General features: G+C 40.0%; 1 protein-coding gene across 2 annotated transcripts in view; it reads right to left on the bottom strand.

Annotated features, from left to right (window-relative positions):
* The window catches only part of UBL5 (ubiquitin like 5), a 113646-nt gene extending 107312 nt beyond the window's left edge, over window positions 1-6334 (bottom strand). Inside the window, exon 1 of one of the 2 annotated variants that reach the window (XM_078681033.1) lies at window positions 6220-6334. The gene's annotated coding sequence lies outside the window, so the exon portion shown is untranslated. The remainder of the gene's footprint in view (window positions 1-6219) is intronic. The other variant, XM_078681024.1, reaches the window with a different exon arrangement.
* Between the last annotated feature and the right edge of the window lie 2457 nt (window positions 6335-8791).

The raw sequence follows: 8791 nt of genomic DNA on the forward strand, positions 1-8791 counted from the left end.
AAAGCAAAGCAGCGCATTATTGAAATGGGTGAGAGATTCAGACAAAGAGGATACCCGGAGCAAATTACAGAAACAGCCAAAACAGAAACTAATGCTGTCAATCGTAAGGATTTACTAAAGCCTACTCCAAAACAACAAAGTGAAAGGACAGTCATTGTGTCCAATTTTCTAATGTAAGCACAGACTATAAAAAGGTTATATTGAAACATTGGCCTATGTTAAAAGCGGAACCTGATTTTAATGGAATCTTTAACCATCAACCTATATTTGCGTACACAAGGGGTAAAAATTTTGTTGAAATCCTTAAACAACGTGATCAAACTGAAACCACCTTTAACCCCTTCCATGCTCATGACGAGCTCAGCTCGTCATGCAGTACACTGCTCCGGTGCTCATGACGAGCTGAGCTCGTCATGAACAATGGGAATCTAGGTCCTGCAGCACAGAGGAGGAATTGCCTTAGCACTAATGTGGTTAAAGGAACAAGACCATGTGCAAATTGCAATAATTGCCACAACATAATACCTGGAAACAAAGGTATGCATCCTATGAAGGAACAACAAATTGCATTAAAAGTTACAGCCACTTGTGACACCACAAATGTTGTGTATCTATTAAAATGCCCCTGCGGCAAAGCGTACGTAGGAAAGACTGAACAAAAATTAAAAGTACGCCTCAATGAACACAAATCTAATATAAGAACCAAAAACGTAAAATCATCAGTAGCAGGGCATTTCTTAGAGATGAACCATAACATTTCTCAACTGAAATTCATGGTGCTAGAAACAGTACAAAAGACTGAAGGAAGAGACAACAGCAAGTATCTGCTCCGTCGTGAAAATCACTGGATTTATAGATTGAACACGATGAAACCCCATGGGTTAAATGATCGAACTGAATTTTCTTGTTTCCTATAATTGTGAGCCCGCATGGGTGTTCATGTTCTGTACAATTGACCTGATGAAGTTTATTTCAATTGTTACCTGTTTACTTGTCTCCAGTTTGGTGATTTTATATTTCCCCATTGAACACACTTATCTTTTTTAGAGTCACCATATTTTTATTTTATTTTTTTACCGTCACCGTACACTTTTGCGACGTCACTGTCGGCTTTCCTCTTTTACTTTTGTTCCCACATAGTCTGTCTTTCACGTTTCTACAGGATCGACATTCAGCAGTCCGTTTTTTAGCTTCACGCACCATGGTGCCCACACGTGACTTACACGTTGTACGTAAAACAACCCAATAGACTCTCGGTTACACCCACTACCAGGAAGCTCCGCTAACTGCGAGCCACCTAATCAGAACACCCTCGCTTTACCTTTTCATTAATTTTTTCACCCGTAAGTATTATATTTTGACAACCCTCGCAGCTATTCCATAGCTTGTAAGGACGCTAGACTTACCCTGTTTTCCCCCCACGTTTAGATATTCTGATACTCTGATACGGCGCATTCGCCGAACCAGTAAGTTTTCCTGATCTGAACCCGCTTTTTTATTTCACTCTTTCACCGCACGCCAGTTGCACGTTTAAATCACCACTGTAAATACTATTTTCTGATGCAGATACTATGAATTTAATAGACTGAATGAGCTCTATCGTTTTCATTTGTAGATATGCTCCCAGGCGAAGGGCTATAGCCCGAAATGCATTGGAGCTTAAATTAATCAGATGTGCAACCAACATAAATATTGATGAATATGAAATGACTATCTAAAAAAAGAGAAGAAATAAACGAATTTGACAATTTGAAATTGAGTATAAGAAACTTATTTACAACCTTACTGAACATTACTTTCAGAGTGCCCCATGAGATACCATTGCTTACCATTAGTATATCAGATCTTAATACTATTATTTCCACTTGGTTGATGAAGTTATTCATTTTGTCAAAGAAGAATATAAATTCCCTTCGGTAACCAAATAAAGATAATTTTTCACCCATTTATCTCACATATACCCCAAACCATTCATATCAATTATACCAAAAAAAAACATATGCCTATATTTGCAATGCTACAAGACAACCACTGAGTGATAATGGAATGCCACCTGTAGTTTATTGGGCTATTCAGTTTGTAACTGTGTCTCTTGAACGGTGATAATAGCGAGTAGCCAAGGCTTACTCCAGGAGGTGGTAAAGAGGATGTAACTCAAACACAGTATGACACTGTAATCAGGCTTCATACGCTTAATATGGTGTAGTAGATGTATTGTTTAGTTGAGCTCGTGGGAGCTCGGGAGCTCGTGTTTAGTGCTGGCTCGTGTTGAGTCATATTGTTCTTTGAATGCATGTGTGTGTTCTGGGCTCGTGGGTTTTCCTGTGACTGCAGTTGCAGGAGGACTTCGGACTGAGAGCACACGATACTTGTGGGTGAACTACTTTAAGAATAAACCTATTCTTATACTACAAGAAGCTGTGGACATTCCTACTATTACAGATTGGCGACGTTTGGGATCATCGTTCACCCACCAACCCACGCTGGATTTAATTATTTTTTTTCGTTTTTGGAACAGTGAAAAGTTTGTTCGGCTGACGCATCTCTGCTCTCCTACCTCCGTTTCCTCATCTTGGGTTTTGGATTGCGGTAGGATTGATGTGCTGATGTCGCTGCCTCTTTGAATTTGACCTTTTAAGGAGAGAATCAACTACCTTTTACTCGAGAGTTTGTCTGAGCGTTGTGGTGGTTTAACCGCTCCTCTCTCTCTCCTTCGCGTGTGGCTCTCATCGTTTTTTTTTTAACTTTTGAAGGAATAGATCAAAAAGAAAGGCTTTTGGGATGAAGCTTTACCTTGTTGTTTTTTGAGTTTGTTCAACGTTCCGATCAGCGCCGTTCCGATCAGCACGCTCAGGTCGACTCTGACTGTGGGTTCTGTGACGTCCTCGCTAGGAATCCTGGGAGCGTCTGATGAATGCTGGGAGCGTCAGAGGAATGCCTGGTCAAAACGTCTGATGTCACAGTGCATTTGATGTGATACACAGAGACTCTCTATCTCTTTCGAGTTACAACGCTGAGACGCTCTATCTTCTTCGAGTTTCAGTGTTCCTTCCTTTTTAAAAATCAGCATTCCTTTGACTTCAACGCTGCTTCGTCTAGGATCATTCCTGAAAACTGTGATTACTGCAACTGAAGCCCTGTTTCTTTCCGAAGTCTTCTATTTCATCTTCAGAGTAATTTTATCAACAGATACTGTTATTTATTTATTTTGACACAAGCTTTTATTGCATTATTTCTTGTTATTTTACTGGCTTTATTGGTAACTGTCAAGTCATTTGTTTGACTATTTGGAATTTATCTGTTGATCTTTCACTTTCGTAAAAAAGAAGAAGAAGGATTATTATGTCTTCTATTAAGGAGATAACTCAACCACCACCGTTTTGGGATAAACCTGGTAAACCAAACCTGTTATGGCCAGAATGGTTAGGTTTATTCCAGAATCATTTAGTAGCCATTGATGCTGTGGATTATTCTCCACCCCGCAAGTTTGCTTTATTATTTGGCAGTTCAGGTTTAGCAGCACAGCGTATTTTTAATAGTCTTACACCTATTCCTCCTCCGGTAGGTCAATCTGGTGACAGACAGTGGAATGTATACCTTGAAGCTTTAGCTAGACTTAAAAAGCAATTTGATGAATCTCCCAATATTATGCTTGAAAGACATAATTTTTACAAAAGGAAACAAAAAGATGATGAAAAGATAGAGGAATATGTGGCTGCTTTAAGTGTTCTAGCTATCACTTGTGACTTTGGTCCACTCTTAGATAATTACATTAGGGACCAATTAGTGTTTAACTGTGCTTCTTCAAAAATTAAAGAAAGAATTCTTAGCTGTAAAAACCCTTCCTTATCGGAGGTGATTGACCTAGCCTTGAGTATAGAAAGATCGGTGTTGTCCACTAAAGCTATGTCTGCAGATACCATTCCAAAAGTCAATCTAGTTTCAGAAGAGATTGAGGAAAATGGTTTGTATGCTGTGGCTGCCAAAGATAAGTCCAAAAGTTTTCAAAACAAAGGTCAACAATTTTGTTTTAGATGTGGATCTAAGTTCCATATTGGTAATTTTAAAGGGTGTCCAGCTTTAGGGAAACATTGCTCTGTTTGTAAAAGAGGGGGCCATTTCCAAAAAGTATGTAGATTCCAAAAGAAGAGTGTTAAAATTAACAATGTAGATTGGAGCGATTGTTCTGAATCTATGGACAATCTACTTTTATCTCTTGACTTGGATGAGGAGGAAATCAAAGGTCCTTTATGTGCTGCAATTATACATGGTGTGGAATTACAAGTGATGGCAGATTCGGGATCACCCATCACGATTCTTCGAGACTCTACTTTCTTTGAAAAATGGGGAAATGATGTCAAACTTTCTGAATCTGATGTAAACCCTAAGGCCTTTGGCGAAAAAGATATTGAGATGTTGGGGTTCTTTGTGGGTTCTGTGGAAGTTTTGGAAAGATCCATATGTACAAAGATTTATGTGGCGATTAAGGGTAAAAACATTGTTGGGTGGAAGGATCTTGCCAGAATGGGTCTTTATTTAGTTCCAGGAGATAAAAATCCAATTAAAGTCAGAGATGTTCCTGTTTGTAATGTTGAGGAAATGATGTTAGATCGGGGAGATCTAATTAAAGAATTTAAAGAAGTTTTTAGCAATAAGGTGGGTTTGGTAAAAGGAGTAGAACATAAAATCAGACTTCTTCCAAATGCTACACCCATAGTTCACAAGGTTCGTAACGTTCCTCTAAGTGTTAGATCTGAATTAAAAAAAATGTTGGATGATTTATGCGAGCAAAAAATTATTCAGCCTACAGAATCATCTCAATGGGTCGCCCCGATTGTCGTCGCACGAAAAAAAAATAACGAAATTAGGTTGTGTGCAGACCTCAGGGGTTTGAATAAGAACATCAAGGTAGATTGTCATCCTCTGCCTAGAATTCAAGAATTATTGGCAAACCTGGGGGGTGCAAAATGGTTCTCTTTGATAGACCTAAAATCTGCATACCATCAAGTCCCATTGAACAAGGAATCTCAAGAGTTGACCACTTTTGTCACTCCGTTTGGGGCGTTCAAATTTTTGAGACTTGCTTTTGGTTTGGCGTCAGCGGCCAGTGTGTTCCAGAGGCTGATGGATACTATCTTTAAAGATTTAAAGGGGGTCCAAGCTTATCTGGACGATATTCTAATTTTTGCTGATAGTCTAGATGAACACAATGTGTTATTAAGAAAAGTTCTTTCCTTGTTGAGGGAGCGGGGAATGACTATCAGGGAAGATAAGTGTAAATTTGGTGTTCAGGAAATTGAATATCTTGGTCACACTGTTTCCCAGGTCGGAATTAAACCAAAATATTCCGTGATCAAAGCTTTGAAAGATGCAAAAGCCCCCGTGGATAAAGATTCCCTGCGTTCTTTTTTAGGACTGGCGGAATATTATGCCAGATTTGTAAATAATTATGCACAAGTGGTGGAAGCTCTCAGGTTATTGCTTAAAAAGGGTCAAAGATTTGTATGGTCTAAGGATTTAGAAGGAGTTTTTGGAAGAACTACTTTAAGAATAAACCTATTCTTATACTACAAGAAGCTGTGGACATTCCTACTATTACATATGGCCAAGTTGCATATTTTAAATGTGCCTGAATTATAAAAAAGGGTTATTGAATTCAACTTAAAAAAATAGTTCACAATGCATAATCCTCCCGTTTCTGATGTGTCTAATATGCAAACTGTTGCAGCGTGCCTAAAGTGTCCTTCAAAGATATAATGGATAGTTGGCCGCACTAACTGGAGGTGTACCTTGATCTAAATGTAAAAAGGGCAAAATATTCACAAAATCATTAAATCCTACAATACGATAAGATTGACGCCAGTATACATTGCTGACAATTAGGGGCATCACAAACGAATACAGTGCCAGAGACCCAACGACAACCTGTGAGGAAGTAAAAGACGACAAATCGGACTGACTCAGTCTTTCATCCTTCAAATGTCCATTACATGTGCTCGATTGTAGGATATGTATGATAGATGCTGCCTTTCAATAATCAATTCAGAGTTTGAAGGCGCTATAAACACGGCCAAAAACAGTCTCAAATTTCACTAAACATTACCCTAGATAGGTCTGAGGAATGCACATTACTAAAGTACAACCCCTTCTCATTCACTTGAGCAACAAAATGCCCATACATTTTTAATTGCCAAAGGCCTCTCCCCTATGCCACCCTACCTTGAGTCCTCACTTGCACCGGTACACACATCCACGACAGTACGAGCATGCAAGTAGGCTGCGAACTAGTCCACATACAACGTTGGTAAAATCTTTTAGCCGGACATGACGTTCAAGCCGCAGCACAGTCGCAATAAAAATAGGACTGTTGTATTTCCGCAATAAGGCTCGCGAGGATGCCATTTTGGAGTGGAGCAGACTACAGTTTAACAAGCAAAGCATCGGGGTGGAGGAAAAATGAATAAATAAAAGGTGTTCCTATAGAGAAATTAAGATCTTCTTTTACAAACTCAACTGAACATGTGTAAAAATAAAGACATCTTTGTAATCGTTTGTGAAGTTACGGACATTAATGTTTGTTAAACCATCAAATATAAGAACTCAAATAGTTAAAATGTTAGTCCATATTAAATATTATTTCACAGTTTATTAGTCAATACTGTCAATACCATTATGTAGCCTCTATTACATAGAACCATTGCCTGCTCAGCAAAGCCGTACAAAGACTTTCCATAGCAAGATGTCAGCTGTAGAGATTTTTCAATCATCGTAGGAAGCCCAAAAATAATAGCACACAACTATATAGCGCCAACCTTGTAACAGGCCTAGATACTAGAATCTACGGCTTCCTTAAGTAGAAAAGGCTGGCTATCTACAGAGGGTGGGTTAGTCCGAGTAGATGTGTATTTACGGGCAAAGCTGCCGACTATGACTTTAGGGAATCAGATTCGAATCTTTGCGTCGGGTCGATACCTTGTGATTCTGGGCAAATCACTTATTCTCGCAACGCCTAAAATAAGAAATAATGTGACTTTGTGTAACGTAACTGGTCCTCGTGAAAAGGTCTCTGATATCGTCGAGTCCGCGCTGTATACAAAATGCAAATATATGTATATATGTACCAGCGTGGCCACCGCTATGAATCTTAATACCAGACGACAGGTAACTTCTAACCACACCAGAATGAACATTTGTTTGCCTGTTCGCGCTAAACGCATCTTGGCAGCATTTATGTGTGAGTGAGTTGCAACCGGCAATGGTCATGTGTGCTAACCACCCGCATGCGGTTTGTCCGTCCTTACCAGAAACTCAATGACAACGGATGCAACATACACTGTGAGATGAAGAAGCCTCTCTGCTAATGGAAATAGCCCTCAAAGTCAGGGCGTTTAGTCGTTCGCTCTCACGGTTTGTGCTGGAGTGCGCAGATATGGCTTTCCAAATCACATCTGAGATTCATTGTCATGTCTTCTTAAAGAGAATTATCCCTCGAAGCCCATGGTGTCTTCTGCACTTTCACAATCAGACCTGGCATTCCACACAAGTTGAGTGTAAGGTGACAGATTGTTTCTCAAACTGTTGTCTTCTCCACGTCGGCTCTCAGCTGCTATAAGTCATATGTATATTGGGTGGGTTCAGTCCTCGTGTTATTGTTGTTCATTTCTTGTTCATTGAAATCCTGGTGAACTGTCACCTTGATGCGTCATCGTCATGCATTTGTTTAGGGTTACTTTCAAGCAAAGGGTCTCAGATGACATACAAAGCATATCTCTAGAAAAGCATTCCTCGATCAGGGTAGCTGATAACACTTCTGTTTGCTATCACTGCAAGACCTTTTAGATGTACAATCGATCTCCAAATGTAATATTATATAACATAACAGTGATTTCCTGATTAATATTCAAGTGCCTTGCAAAAGCAGCCTTGCCTTTTCTCTTAGTGCAATAGCCCTGCGGTGCATTAATAATGGCATGTAAGATTTTCTTAGCAACCAGGGTACAATGTGTCCTTCCTGGACTAGAAACAAGCATCCTGGGACCGGTTTCAGGTCATCACCCCTCATCATTCAGGCTAGCTTGAATCCAGTGGCACAGTGAGCCACATCTGGGCATACCCAGCGCACTTAAGACGAGAAAGCAGAAAACACACAGATGATGGACGGAATGCAGAGCAAATCAAACATTCACCCCCAGTCAAGAGATCTGGGTTAAATCCATCCTTTTGCTCACCATGTCACCCCAGTTTGGACCCAGCCATATGCAAATCAGTCTTGACCCTGTTCCTCATGGGAACAGTCCAGCCCGAACTGCCAAGCTAAGTCCTCCCTGGACCGAAAACAAGCATCCTGGGACTGGCTTCGAGGCATCACTCCTCATCAGCCAGGCTAGCTTGAATCAACTATTAGAATTCAGCTATTTACTCTGGGGGATGAGCATGTGGTTCTTAGACCACTTACCCTATTTTTGCTTAAGATCTCCTCTAAATTCCATTGTTTGACAGATTTGTTCGACTAGTTTTTCCCCAATCCAACCTCAACAGACAAGATCTATCTATCTTCACTCTGGATGTCCATAGAGCCCTATCTTTTGTACCTAAACAGAACAGACTCTTTTTGCAAAAGTAATTCACTTTTGGTAACCTTTGGATTCTTGGGCCTCTTTGGCTCTTCATCCTCCTTCTTCCTCCACCCTTTTTAGGTGAAGTAAGATGGCATTTTCCAAGACTTATAGGCTGTCAGGTCGGGTCAGGATGTCATAATCCTGTAGAAGAAAGATCTACTAGAGGGGTGGCT

This window comes from Lissotriton helveticus, chromosome 1_1 (genome assembly GCF_964261635.1).
Source record: "Lissotriton helveticus chromosome 1_1, aLisHel1.1, whole genome shotgun sequence".
Taxonomy (NCBI): domain Eukaryota; kingdom Metazoa; phylum Chordata; class Amphibia; order Caudata; family Salamandridae; genus Lissotriton; species Lissotriton helveticus.